The 13,661-nt window shown below is 47.0% G+C and overlaps 1 protein-coding gene across 1 annotated transcript in view; it reads left to right on the top strand.

Moving 5' to 3' along the window:
• The window catches only part of MAP2K6 (mitogen-activated protein kinase kinase 6), a 133,370-nt gene that overhangs the window by 19,359 nt on the left and 100,350 nt on the right, over positions 1 to 13,661 (top strand). The gene's annotated exons all lie outside the window — the stretch shown is intronic.

Below are 13,661 nucleotides of genomic sequence, written 5' to 3'. Positions count from 1 at the left end.
GGCCTTCTCCTCAGCTCTTTTACATACCTTTTTATCTCATGTAACCCTCACAGAAATTGCGTGGAGTAAGTCTACTTTGTCTCCACATTTTATAAATGAGCAGTCTGCGTGTAAGGAAATGTAGGAAGACTAGACACCAAAGCTGAAGTTTCACCTGTAGTAAACTGGGGTGCAAGACGCAGGCTCATGTCTGATTATCTTTAGCCTGAGCTCAGAACCACTTTCTTTTACATTATTATTATTCTTTTTTATTTCTTTGGCTGCGTTGGTACTTCACTGCTGCACTCAGGCTTTCTCTAGTTGTGGCGAGCGGTGGCTTCTCTTGTTGCGGAGCACGGGCTCTAGGCACACCGGCTTCAGTAGTTGTGGCGCACGGGCTTAGTTGCTCCGCGGCATGTGGGATCTTCCCGGACCAGGGCTCGAACCCGTGTCCCCTGCATTGGCAGGCGGATTCTTAACCACTGCGCCACCAGGGAAGTCCCTCAGAACCACTTTATGGCAGGGGTTGGCAAACTACGGCTCACTGTGTGTTTTTGTACAGCCCACGAGCTAAAATGGTTTACACATTTTTAAATGGTTAAAATGATCAAAAGGAATGTCTCATGACCCATGAAAGTTATACAGAGTTCTAGTTTCTGTGTTAGAACAGTCACGCCTGTTTGCTTTATGTATTATCTCTGCTTTCATGCTACAATGGCAAAATTGAGTTATTTGGACAGAAATTATGGCCCACAAAGCCTGAAATATTTCCTATCTGGCCCTTTATGGAACACATTTGCTTGTTTCCTCACCCGTAAAATGGAGACAGGGAAAGAATTCAATTAAATTATCCTTCAGGTCCCTTTCAGCTTTAATGTTCTGAGAGTTGCAGAGAAAGTTGTTTAGGACTTCTGCTTTCCTGGGAGGTCTCCAGCCCCCTCTGCCTTCCTCACTGTCAGCAAATGCGTTTGCTTCTTTGAGGAGAAAGACTGAGTCCATCTGGAACAGACGTTCCTCCCGCCCACCCCACTCCTGGTCATACCCATCCGTGCCCTGACCTCACATCTCTCTGGGCATCTGTCCTTTCACTGATTCATCTAGTCTGAGTAATAAACAAGGTTATGGTTTATCCCATGCCTGTCATACTCAGGCACTCCATGGGACAGTGAAGAAGGTTCAGAGATGATACGTGTCAAGTCAGGTGTATTATGTCCATTTTAGGGATGTGAGAACTGAAGCTTAGGGCGGTGAAATTGCTTCTCCAGGACACATCGGTTAGCAAGTCGTGGTGCTGGCAGAGGGACCCCAGTCTTCCTGACCCCAGGGCCGCTACTTCTCTTGACCGATGTGACCTTGGCTCTCTGTCTACCTAGTTATCTCCCTGACCCCATACGGCCCCCATCCCTCTATGTATACCCTCCTCATTCCCCCCACTTTTTCTAATGTTCTTTTCCTTTTTGTATTAAGCTTGCATCCTGAGAACAATATCCCCTTGGGTCAGCTCTTCTTCTGACCATACCTGCCAGCCCTACCCCAATCCCTACCCTCATGAGATTCCTCTCCTCTTGGGTGTAATTAGGGCAAAAATGCATGAGTTCAGTTTGGTTCTGTCATTTGCAGCCATGTGACCTTGAATACTTGACTTCACTAAATCTGGGTGTACACATCTGTAAAATGGGATGGTGATCATAGCAGCCACAGAGGCTTGACTCGAGAATTAAACGAGATCACCTATGTGCTGTACCTAAACGTGCCTGTGCCTAACAGACACTAAGAACTGCAGCTCTTGGTCTTCTATTATTATAGAACGGTATTTTCTATCCTTTTTTTTTTTTTTAAGAGTTTTTACTTTTATTCTAGAAATTTAACACTTTTAATTTGTATGCTTTAAAAAATTTTTTTTTAAATCGGGGTATAGTTGGTTTACAATGTTGTGTTAGTTTCAGGTGTACAGCAAAGTGATTCAGCTATACATATACATATATCCGCTCTTTTTTAGCTTCTTTTCCCATATAGGTCATTACAGAGTATTGCGTAGAGTTCCCTGTGCTGTACAGCAGGTCCTCATTAGTTATCTAGTTTATATATAGTAGTGTGTACATGTCAGTCCCGATCTCCCAATTTATCCCTCCCCTGCCCTTACCCCCAGGTAACCGTAAGTTTATTTTCTACATCTGTAACTCTATTTCTGTTTTGTAGATAATTCATTTGTACCCTTTTTTAGATTCCACGTATAAGCGATATCATATGATATTTGTCTTTCTCTGTCTGACTTCTATCCTATTGCTCAGTCCCAAGCCCCCCAATCACCTCACTCGGTTTTCTGGGGTGTTTCATGGTCTCTTTCCACTCAAACAATCCAATTTATATTCAGCTTGTTTTTCCCTCTGTCACATGCATCCTCTCCTCTAGCCTCTTATTGTCTTTTCCCTCCAGCATCTCATACCCCTCCCATAGGCGGTGCCTTTTCACAGACTGACCATCTTCCCCGCCTTTCCTTCAAGTCCTATGCGTTTGTCAGGCCTCACCTAAGAGCTAGAGCCCCCTGTGACTGGCCCCTGTTGTCCTGGTCTCTTCCTTTATGAACTTCCTTTGAACGGGGAGTCACAGGGTCATCAACTGGCCACAAAAGGCACCCCGTTGTTCTTCCCACTTGGCCAGGTTACGTGACTTCAGGGAGGTCATCCAACCCGTTGGTGGCAATGTCAGACACTGCCTTCTCTATTTTCGTATAAATAATCTCTGAATCATGTACATGTTCTTACACTAGTCACCATTCAATCCACAGAGTCTCAGTACTGATTTTATGATAGGCTCTGAACTGAAGAAGGATAGTAAGGACGAGTTTCGTGCACCTGCACTTGAGAGCAAGTGCCTCCTGAGGCACCTGGCTTGCCCTGACCTACTCCTGGTCCTGGTAAGACCTCCACTTGTCCTGGGAGCTGACGATCAGGGTGGGGTGGGGTCCGGGGAATGACTAACCACACCAGAGGCTCCAGCAACATAGAGGAAGTAGTGATTAATTTGTGGGCCATTAGGAAAGGCTTCACAGTGGAAGTGACATTGGAGCTGGATTTTGAAGGATGAATAAGAGTTCAGTAGCAAGGGAAAAACATTTTGGTCAGAGTGAAGAGCTTAGGGAAAGCAAAGGAGGCCTGAATATGCATGTCCTGTATGGTATGTAAGTTTTGGGTACAACTGGGTTTTGTGTGGGGGGCAGTTTCTTAGGGAGTTGGGGGAGAGGAGGTGATGGAGTGACCAAAATTCAGATTTTTTTAAAATTAAAAAGTCCATGCTCTTCTTCTAGTACCTCATTGCACTTCCTTCCATATAAAAGGTCTGAATAGATTTGGCCCTGAAACCTTTTGAGGTGCTGCAACGTTGTCTGTTTGTCTTTCTGTGCCCTTGAACTACAATTTTGTTATTTTCAGGCTCCTCCCCCCCCCCACCTTTTTTTTAATCCTTCTGCTTGCTGTGTGATGCACATTGTGAATGCAAAGGTCGATAGGGTCATAAGTTTAGTGGTGCCTCAACTGGAAGTTTCTGGATGGAGCAGGGTGCTCTGCTGGTTGATTTCTTAGCCTTGAGGATGATTTCTGAATCAATGCGAGTTCGTTGTGAAAAGGTACAGAAATTGATTCTTACTGATCTTGGCAGGAAATGAATCCATTGAAAGAATTTGGGGTAGTTCGTAGAAGATGCCGAAGGGCCAGAGAACTAGAATCAGACAACAGAGCTTGAACAGACACGAAAATATACCAAAGAAGGGGGCTGGTGCCGACACCACTGCTACCACTAGTGGGTACGGATTCCTAGCTTGTACCACTGCTATTGGACCTGGGGTGTGGTCCTCATCGTAGCTGCTCCAATAAGGTTTCCCTTATTGGAGGGAAGGAGCTGCCACTGCTATTGTCAAGTGCCAGAGTGGATCCTGTGCTGCCCCTGCCTGTTTACATCACTAGGGGCAAATTCCAAGTCTACAGTGGTTGTGCTGGGCCCAGACTCTAGCGCAAAGGGTGCTGAGAAAGTCAGTATCCAGCTCTCTCAGCTTCCGTCACGGGTAGCTGGCTCCGCCTCGTGAGGTTGCACATTCTCCAAACATAGGAAGGGGACTCATGCTAAATGCAGGACCAGTATCTACTGCCATCTCTAAGCTGGCCATTGTATGCATGCCACCAACTTTCAGACGTATGGGAAATTTAAAGTGTATTTGCATCGGGAAAAGATTTTAACCAACAGTCTGAGATAGAGGAAGGAAACTCAAACTCGGAGGAGTTCAGTAGTGGAGTGAAAACTCTCAGTCTTAGATTACTTACTGACCTCAAAAGCAAAAGGGCTGGCTCAGCCTTAGTTAGGTCTGTCAGGGAGCTAATTCTGTTTCACTTAAGAGAAGTGAGATTTGAAATGTGAATGGCATTGCCTTGATTTGTGAATGATTTTCAGAAATCATAGACAAAATCAGAGAATAAAGTTTGTTTTATCCTTATTAAAAACTTGAGTAGTAGAATAGTTGTTTTTCTTGTTTCACAGAAGGGAAAACTGTTGCATGTTTGAATGGAGTAGCTCGTTTGGGGTTACGTAACAACCAGGTGGTCGACCGGAGGAGGCTAGGACCTAGTCTTTCCCTTTTGCTTTCTGTATTTTCACCACGCCTTGGGTATTTGTCTGTTGGAACTCCATTTTCTTTGGGTAACAAATGAATTGTCTGTAAATGCCCGAGTACCATGAAGAGTATTAAAAGAACTCTGATTTTATACCTAACAGTTGGGTTGGTAGGACATAAACAGTAGCTTTACTTCTCAGGGTGGTTATTTGGATGGGGGATATGTTGCATCTCTATACCCTGGCTTGAAAAAGTAAACCTCGTGGAGGTGTCTCCTCCTTATTTTGAGAAATTTATACCATCAACTTCAGTTTCAAATGTATCATTCTGAGCTTTGGTTCACATTTATTTCGAGTCATTAAAGCATGCGGGTCAGGTGGCCCAAGAAATCAGATAGGTACACACACAGCTAAGGAGTTAAGAGTTTAAGCAAGAAAAAAATGTTGTTTATTTTTCACCCTGCAACAAAGGTATTTTGGGTGTGTGCACGTGGTCTCACCAGCTGCCGTCTCCCTCAATGTTAGATTAGCTTTCACTGCTTTCATCTCTTCTGGGGACGAATGGAAACGGAGCTGGGGGGAGGGCAGATCTATCACTTTGCCTAAGAATATCAAGTTTGTATAATCTAGCCGGTGATTGACAGTTGACTGTTCAGGGGCTGAACGCTGGCGTTCTCCTAGGGAATGAGGGCCCAGTGCAAGGATACAGCTTGGATTTACGTTCGTCAACAAGTGTTTGGAGTGACGCACAGGAAGCCTAAACTCTACTAAGTGCTAGAGATTGAATTGCCGCATATTCAGAGTCGTGTTACACGGGCTAAATCAGTAGCAGCAGGACCGGCGGAGCCAAGTCACTCTCTGTGCCTCAGTTTCTCCTCCGGTGTTTAGAGGTATAGCCTAGATCCCAGACCCCTCACGTGTGGCTAGGCTTGGAGGTGGGTGTTTTCTCTCTGTTGCAGGTCAGGAAACCCAAGCTCGAGGAGGCTGAGTACTTCCCTTGGAGGTCATGGAGCTAGTCGGTAGCAGGGTGGGGATGCATGGAGGCAGAGTTACATCCGGGGCCCCTCAGCCTCATGGCCTCTTCTGATCCCCTGCCTTTCAGCATCACATCAGTGCCCCCCACAGATCCTGAAAGACTCGTGTGCACGCCTCCTCCGCCTTTTCACAATGGCTGTGTTTTGAGCTTGTTGGGGAACAGGTGCTTGAAAACACAATGGCTAGACTTCGCCGTGATTTTTTTTTAAAGATATTGAATTATTCAATTCTGTGAAGTAGTCACTGAGTTCGATACCCTTAGCAGGTTCGATGATGTGGGTGATTTATATAACTTCATATTTTATTGTCATCTTTGTTTCCTACCAACAAAGGAGTCCTATGTAAAGGTAGGTTCGGGAAGCGGAAATGGGTGATGGCACGGAAGGCAGTTTCGTAAACAGGTAGGGCCTGGAAGAGGGGGGAGATGACGCAGGGAAGAATTAGGGCAGCCGTTTCACCTGGGGCCACTGGGGCATTCAGAAGGGTGAGCGTTAGCCGACCAGAGGGAAGTCAGGTCCTAAAGGCATGATGGGAGTGAACAGGGAGCAAGGTCCACGTTTCCCTAGCAGGGAGCCCGGAGCAGGGAGACTTGGAAAAGAGGGGATGGCTGAGTCCAGGGAGATGCAGACCTGCCAGACTGTTGAGGTCAGCTGGGAGCCAGGGCCCTTTCAACCTGAAATTGAGGGACTTCCCTGGCGGTCCAGTGGTTAAGTGTCTGCGCTTCCCCTGCAGGGGGCACGGGTTCAATCCCTGTTCGGGAAACTGAGATCCCGCATGCCACGCGGCCAAAAAACAAACAAACAAAACCAAAACCAAACCCTGAAATTGTGGGGCAGCGCATGGGTCACCGCAGAGAGGAGACCTAGGGGCTCAGGGTCGGGAGCAGGCAAGCAAGTCAGGCAGCCGAGGCCTGGGACAGGGAGGCACCCTTAAACGCTTGTTCCCTCGGGAAGCAGGACAGATGCACCTAAATATTGTCACAGCGTCTCTCTCGTTCGTGTTGCTCTCCTCCTTTGTACGAGGACTCCTTACCCCACCGTAAAACCAAGCAACTGGCTCAGTTATCTAGCTTTGTGGGGAAATATTCTCAGAGCATTTTTTAAAAAAACTAAAGTCCTCTCAGCATGCAGGCCTAATTGAACCCTCTTCTACAGAAAGAGTGAGACTCTTTCTGAAAAGGCACTGTCTTTTCTTCGTGTCACTTAAATGCAGTCTAACTTCTTTGCGTCGGAAACATGACCACCTCGCTGGTGTGTGGTGCGCGGAGAGCCCGGGAGAGGCTGCTGGGGCGCTGGGCCCGGGTGTCCCCAGCGGGGTGGGCAGCTGTCTGTCTCCCGCCGCTGCCCTGCTGCGGCCCCTGTCCCCGTCCTGGCCTCGCGCCCGACGGCAGCCAGCGCGGGCCACTGCTCTTGCCATTCTTCTTCGTACGCTGCTTCTGTTTCTTCGCTCAGCCACATGCCGACTGTGGGCCCCTGCGGCTGACTTCTGTAGCATCTCCACGTAACGCCAGGCTCCTGCCTCTGGTTGGTGGATGGGCTGCTTGCGGGGCCGGATGTCCTTTCGGTGCTTTGCTTCATCGTGGCTCTTTTCAGCGTGGTTCAGAGCATTTGTTTTCATTGCTGGCAGTGGTGGTGCTTTCCTTTTCTTTCTTGCCTCTGGTGCCTTCTGTCCTTGGGGTTCACGGCTTTTTTCCACATGGTGAAGTTGCTGAGTGAAAGGCTCCCCTCACAACCGGGGTGTTTGTAGGTGTTGCAGGGCTGGCCGAGCGTGATCAGCCATGCGTGCTGTGTCAAGGTCTAGGGCAAAGGCCGGCACTCCTGGGTTACAGCTCTGAAAGTGACATCACCAGTCCTTTGATGACAGTGGTGAAAGGAGCCTGTTTTTCTCCTTCTTTTAGCATGATTAAGAGCATCGATTTTGGAGCCAGGCTGCCTGGGTTTAAATCCCAGCTCTCCCCTAATTAGCTGTGTAGCCTTAGGCACACGACTTAACATTTTTGTTTCTCAGTCTGTAAAATGGGGATAATACTAGTACTCCGGAAATAAGGCCGATGTGAAGATTCTATATTATGTGATATGTTTTATATATTTATAACATACCACATGTAAAAGAACATCATATGTCAACACAATGTATTGTTACAGTTATTATATAACATATATAATAATATATTTATAACATATGTTATAGATCATAATAGTATATTACTCAAATTATATATAATATTATAATATATAACATATGGTGTGTAAACCATGCATATAGAGTTAATAAATTTAAAGCCTTTAAAACAGAGCTGGTATACAGCAAGCAGGTGCTATGCAAGAGTTTATTATGACTGTAACAACATTTAATGGAGTATAATCTGTAAAAATACTGAGTCACTATGCTGTACATCTGAAACTAATATAGTATTGTAAATCAACTATACTTCAACAGAAAAATAAATAGGAAAAAAAGAGTTTATTCTTCTGTGTTTCTGTGGAGTTTTTTTTGGGGGGGGGGGAGAGGGGAGTGCATTTTTGGTTTTGACTTAAAAGCAAGACTGATTATTATTGCTCAGACTGTCCTGAGTGGTTAGTTGTCATTTCTATCCTTAATTTAAAGATGTAGTGTTTTCCTAGGAGTAGGTGCAGAGTGAATATGTGTAGCTTGATCTAAATCTGAAGCACAGCAAGCACCTGGATGGCTCTGGGTCTGGGGCAGTAGCATTTGGAAAGCCTGGTCTCCACATTGTCCGGCCAGAAGGTAACCAGTCGGTCACCTGCCCATCTCCTTGGGCCTCCAAATGTCTCTCTTGTTTTCAGTGCTTTTCGGCTCCCTTCCGAGACTCTTGGGTTTGGGATGCAGCCGTGGAGGTCATGCTCTGGCCCAGCCTTCACCCATGCTCGGCCTCTCTGTAGCATTTCGGAGGTCGGGGGCAGGGGGTCAAACCCATTGTTCCAGTTTGGGGTAACAGATTATTTTTTCCTTGAGAAAAAACATCTTCCAGAGTACTTTTTCTCTTAAGATCTGTGTTTCATGATAAAGTTGAGCTAGGAAGTTGAGGCCAGTTTTTTAGTTTCGTCAAAAAACACATTTTGTGAGCACCTTCGATGCAAGAAAAATATAAATACGATCCTGCCCTCAGAGTAATTACAGTCTAGACAGTACAGTTTTGTAAATACACACATGTATATATAATGAAATATAATAGGAAAGTATTTTTGGTACTTGTGAACACAAAACCAAGAGGGTTCTAGTTAACCTGTAAGTGAAACGGGATGGGTAGGGGTGAATCTTGAAAAATGTTTATGGAAGGGACTTTATTTGAGCTGAATCCAGAACATGGAGTCGGTTGGCGTGAGTCAGTCAGGGAAAGGAAGCATAGTCCAGACAGAAAACAACGTGAATAAGGGCACAGAACCGCAGAGCATCCTGGTGGTCTGAGAATGGCAAGAATTTGTCCTGGCTGAAGTGAAGTATGAGTGAAGGACAATGAGAATTAACAATAGTGTACAGGCAGGGGTTATCAGCGGCATGCTGGCGCTGGCTTGTGTCTGGTTCACGAAAGCCATTTATTAAGTAGCCAGTAATTTTGCAGTCTGCTTGTTAAACTGTGGGTAGCTTGAACTCGACAGCGGTGGATATATTTACACCATGGAAATCGGCCAGTATCAGGGCTTTTATCCCCCCGAGAGGGCTTTCTCAGTGCCCTGCGGATGCTGATGCCCTTGTGTGCCCCTCCGATCGTTGTTCTTTGGGGCCCCTCCGTGTAGGCCATGGGAGCCAGTGCAGGCTGCTGGCAGGGGAGGGGCATGACCAGCTTTGTTATGTAGAAAGAGAACTCTGTGTCTTTGGTTTTGTCCCTCAGGAAACAGACCCAGAGAGGGAGCTTTTCATGCAGGAGGTTTCTGGGGAGTGCTCTCGGGACTAGAATTGAAGGGGAGTGAACGGAACATGGCTGGACGGAAGGAAGAGGGGACCGACTAAGCTGATGAGGCCCGGGCCACAGGGATGCTTCGGAGCTGGAAGCGTTCACCCCAGGGGTCCCGCCCAGAGGCACGGGGTCGGGCCTTTACGCGCCCGCCGTCACTGGATGAGGCTGGCCCTGTGGACCTGCCGTCACTGGATGAGGCTGGCCCTGTGGAGGGCGCGCAGCCACTGGGAGGCGGCTCTGCAACTGAGGCCGCTCCCAGGAGAGGCTCCGCCAGCGGGGAGGGCGCGCCTCGGGCCTGAAGGCCACGCTCGGTGCTGCTCCACCCCGGCGACCACTGCTCCCCAGCGGCAGCTTGGAGGGTCTGTGAGCCCCACGGGGGGAGGGCGGCCAGGAAGCCAGCCGGGAGGGTGTTACTGCCGTCCAGGTCAAAGGTGATGAAGGCCTAGACAGAGGGGGAGCCCCAAGGGCGGAGGAGGTGGGGAGGGGCCGCCAGTGCGCAGGGAGGTCTGTGGGACCAGCTCCCCGGCCGTGGTGGTTTCCAGCTGAGGGCCGGGGCTGCCCCCGAGGCTGCAGTAGGCCGCGTCCGGAAACAGTCTTGGTTGTGTAGCTGGGAGGGGCTGTGTGTTCGTGTGTGTGCTCTTGGCATCTTGGGAGTAGAGGCCAGAGAGGCTGGCGAACATCCTACAGTGCACAAGACAGCTCCACAACAGGGCATTACCAGGCCCCAAATGTCGGTAGTGCCAAGGTCATCGATATGGTATTATGAGCAAAGGAATGCTATCAGGAGAAGGGGAAAGGAAGAGTGAGATGCCTTCCTTCTCTGTCTCTGCCCAGGGCATCTGGGTATTGCGTCCACAATTCAGTACCAGATTGCAAACGTGGAGACAGTCCTTTACTGATGGGCAGAGGAGAGAAGAACGTTTATCTTAGAAGCAAATACACATCATATTGTCTCTAAAACCCTTCCCGTCTCCTATGGAAACTTTAATTCTAGATAGCAATAGATTCTCATGTCTTTCCTTTCCATCTCCCTTCCAAAAAGTTCAATTAGAGCTTCACCCTGTATTTAAAAATACAGATGTGAAGGCAAGCAAATAATAATAAAGGGGCTTTTGGAATCACCCCTGGTTTTTGCTGCCATGGTAAAAGTTTTGCTAAGAAATAGTAGAACTATGGGGATAATTGAGAAATGCGTTACTTAGGTTTTAGCAAGGTAGTAAAAGCAAATGAAGAAAACGAAATTTAATCAGGGAAGACCAGAAGCTGATAAGGGAGGTTTGAACTTAGGTTGTGAAGCAGGGCATGTCAGATATCTTAGTTGGCTTCTAGCATGAGGACATTCAATCATAGCAAATGGGTAAGGACTTTGGTGCTTTTTTTTTTTTTTTTTTTTGCCTGAAAGCTGGTATTGCACAGAGTGACGGTCAGCCAGGCCTCTGAGGTGTCCTGGTCAGAGCCGAGGAGCGGACCCCAAGCGAACTGGAACAGAGGGACCCCTGGAGCTGCTGCGGTGCCCCTGGATGGGCCTGAGCAGCAGAGCAGAGACTCTGGCAGGAGCAGAGGTGCAGATTTCTAGGACGTGCACGGGTGGGAGAGGTAGAAAAGGCAGGCACATTAACGCCAGGTGTGCTAATGGACAGGATGATGGACAAGAGCAGTGGGCTGAAAACTGCTCCTGTAAAGGGCCAGACGGTAGGTTCTGTGGGCCTAGGGCTTCCTTGGCATCTCTGCTGTCAGAGAGTGAAAGCAGGCAGATAATGAGTGAGTGTGCGGTGTTCCAGCAAAATTTTATTTACCAAAACAGGCGACAGGCCAAATCTGGCCCATGGGCGGCAGTTTGCTGAGCCCCTGGACTCGGGGCTTGAGGAGCTGGGTGCGCTTAAGAAGTGATTCTGATGTGCAGTTTACGGAAGGTGCGGACAGGGAGGCGTAGGTAAGATTTACGACCAAGGGGGCCAGACGCATTCACCCTCCTTCCTTACGTCTGGTCTCCTTCTCCTGGCCATCTCTCTCCTGTCTCTCTTTATTGTTTATTTGTTTATTTTGGCCGCACCACGCGGCACGCAGGATCTTAGTTCCCCGACCAGGGATCAAACCCGCGCCCCTTGCAGTGGAAGTGCGGAGTCTTAACCACTGGACCACCAGGGAAGTCCCTCTCTCCTTTTTTAAAATAATTTTTAGTGTGTGTGTGTATTTTTAGCTGCTTATTAATTAATAATAATTGATTTCCTGTTATTTTGGAAGTGTTAAATTGTAGGAGGAACTCTTCTAGTTCTGTTAGCCCTTTGTAAATGCAGTTTAGCTATTTTTCCCTTGCGGGTAGCTCTTTAATTACATTTTCTTCTGTTTGCCACTGACCTTGGGTCAGTGTTTCTCAACTTTGACTGTATGTTAGAATCACCTGGGGGATATTTTAGACCTCCCAATACCCAGGCTGCATTTGACACAATTAATCAGAACTCCAGAGGCGGGCCCAGGCATCATTATATTCTAAAGCTCTCTGGGGATGCCAATGTACGGCCAAGGTTAAGAACCACTGCCTTGGATTTAAAGGAAAAAAATGTCCCCAACACATTGTCCTAGATGCTGAAATGAAGAGGGAAATTTAACCTGCATAGATAACCATTTATGGCCCACAGGTTGTAACTATGAAAATGGAATTCTTCAGATTTTAAGGGCTGTATTCAGACAAACTTATTTCTCAGTGCCACAGTCGGAATTCTTTGTTGTGGTAGAGGCAAGAAAAGAAAGATCAGGAAGGTATTGTGACTTGGCTGACGTCTGCATTCCTAGCCAGAAGCGCTTTTTCCATCACCGGGTGCGGTGACAGCCTTTGAGCACGGTGAAAGCTTCCAGGCTCCAGTGATTAAGTCATTATCCACAGGAGCCAGTCTTGACCAGAGTAAATGATCAGGACAGATGCTCTGACTGTGTCCAGAGGGAATAACCTTCTAACGTAGTCATGGGCGCGTACATATTTGATGATGTTTCTTACAGAGAACCTACTTGACCGCTCAAGGTGATTTTTGTTTCATGTAGGGAGACCCAGGGCAATTGAAAAGGTAAATTCAAGGAACTTTTATAAAGATATGTCAAAATTATTTTGAAAATATGTATCTGGGGATAATAATACTTTGTAAGTAGCAACATTTTTAAGGGATTGTGTCAACAGCATATGGTTCACAAATTTTTTTTTTTTTTTTGCACTTTTTAAATGCAAGATTCTAACCTTGTGATGCTGGAATTGCTCAAGTATTTACTATTCAAGGCTGAACTTCAAAGATTTAGAGCTTTCTTGCCTAAGCTAGAGTTAGAGAATCATGATTCTGGGGGGCGTGGGGGGCAGCCTACAAGGTTCTGAAGAGTGTTGCAGCTGGGAGCAGAGAGTCTAATAACTACTGCAGCTTCTCAAGTTCCATTATATATGCTGGGGATGTGACTTCGTTTACTGAGGGACCATGGAAAGAGAATAGGATTCTGTCCACTGCAAGTAACTGAATACCAGCAAAAGTGGTTGCACAACGGGGGTTTCTTACTCCGTCTACAAGAATACCTGGAGAGGCGTCCCTCCAGAGTTGGTTAATTCACCAATTTAACCCTGCCCGGGCTTGGGAGGGTATCTCTTCAATTCGTGATTTCCTTGACTTTTTCTTTCTGGTCACAGGATGGCTGCTCTGTAGCCCCAAATATCATGATGTCACATGACAACATCAAAAGGCAGGAAAAGAAGGGGACATTTCTCCCCTGGGTCTTATTATTATTTTAATCAGGAAGGAAAAGCTTTCCAGGAGCTCCCAGAAGACTTCTCAGATTTCAAACCTGGAGCCAAAAGCTGTGTTACTTATTCCCCCTCAAACCCATATTGGCAAAAGGCGTTAATTTACCGCGGTTGGCATAAAATAGGGGTTAGCAAACTTTTTCTGTAAAGAGTCTGATTGTGAATATTTTGGCTTTGTGGGCTACATATGGTCTCTGGTCCATACTCCTCTTTGTCTTTTCTTAACCCTGGGAAAACGTAAACAAGCATGATTATATCTAGGGGTGTGTGGCAGGCATACACTAATCAATTGCTCTTCATCTCCTGAGGCTGGTGGAGGGGCCCACCAGCCCTGCCACCCATTTTCAG

This window comes from Balaenoptera acutorostrata, chromosome 20 (genome assembly GCF_949987535.1).
Source record: "Balaenoptera acutorostrata chromosome 20, mBalAcu1.1, whole genome shotgun sequence".
In the NCBI taxonomy this organism is placed as follows: Eukaryota; Metazoa; Chordata; class Mammalia; order Artiodactyla; family Balaenopteridae; genus Balaenoptera; species Balaenoptera acutorostrata.
The sequence above is the reverse complement of the archived record's forward strand: the minus strand, read 5'-3'. Positions and strand labels throughout refer to the sequence as shown.